This window comes from Amphimedon queenslandica, unplaced genomic scaffold, assembly GCF_000090795.2.
Source record: "Amphimedon queenslandica unplaced genomic scaffold, v1.1 AMPQUscaffold_12652, whole genome shotgun sequence".
Classification (NCBI taxonomy): Eukaryota; Metazoa; Porifera; class Demospongiae; order Haplosclerida; family Niphatidae; genus Amphimedon; species Amphimedon queenslandica.
In genome coordinates, this window is record NW_003547112.1 from 7,346 (window position 1) to 7,718 (window position 373).

A 373-nucleotide genomic window follows, 5' to 3' on the forward strand; every position below is an offset into this window, starting at 1 on the left:
ATAATCTTGAAGACTTTATTGACTGCAGTCAATAGGAAAGGGAGAAAGTCACTCTGGTCTCCTAGTAGTGGTATATAGGGGCCAGACTTTATAGCCTCCTGGTTTTTATACATAACATGCATTGTTTTAACTGCTTTTATACAGTAGCTATATACATGCACATAAAACCATGAACCAATTGCAGCCATACTTCTTTTTGACTTCTAATACAGGGACTTTGGGCCCATTTTTGAACAAATTAAAAAATTCCAGATTTAATCGGAATATAGCTTCGTCCTGCCCTTCGCTACCTGTGGAGGGGCAGGGCAAGACTAATCAGACCATTGATCTATGATTGGAATCGGTTCAGATTTTCTATGCAACAAAAGTATAT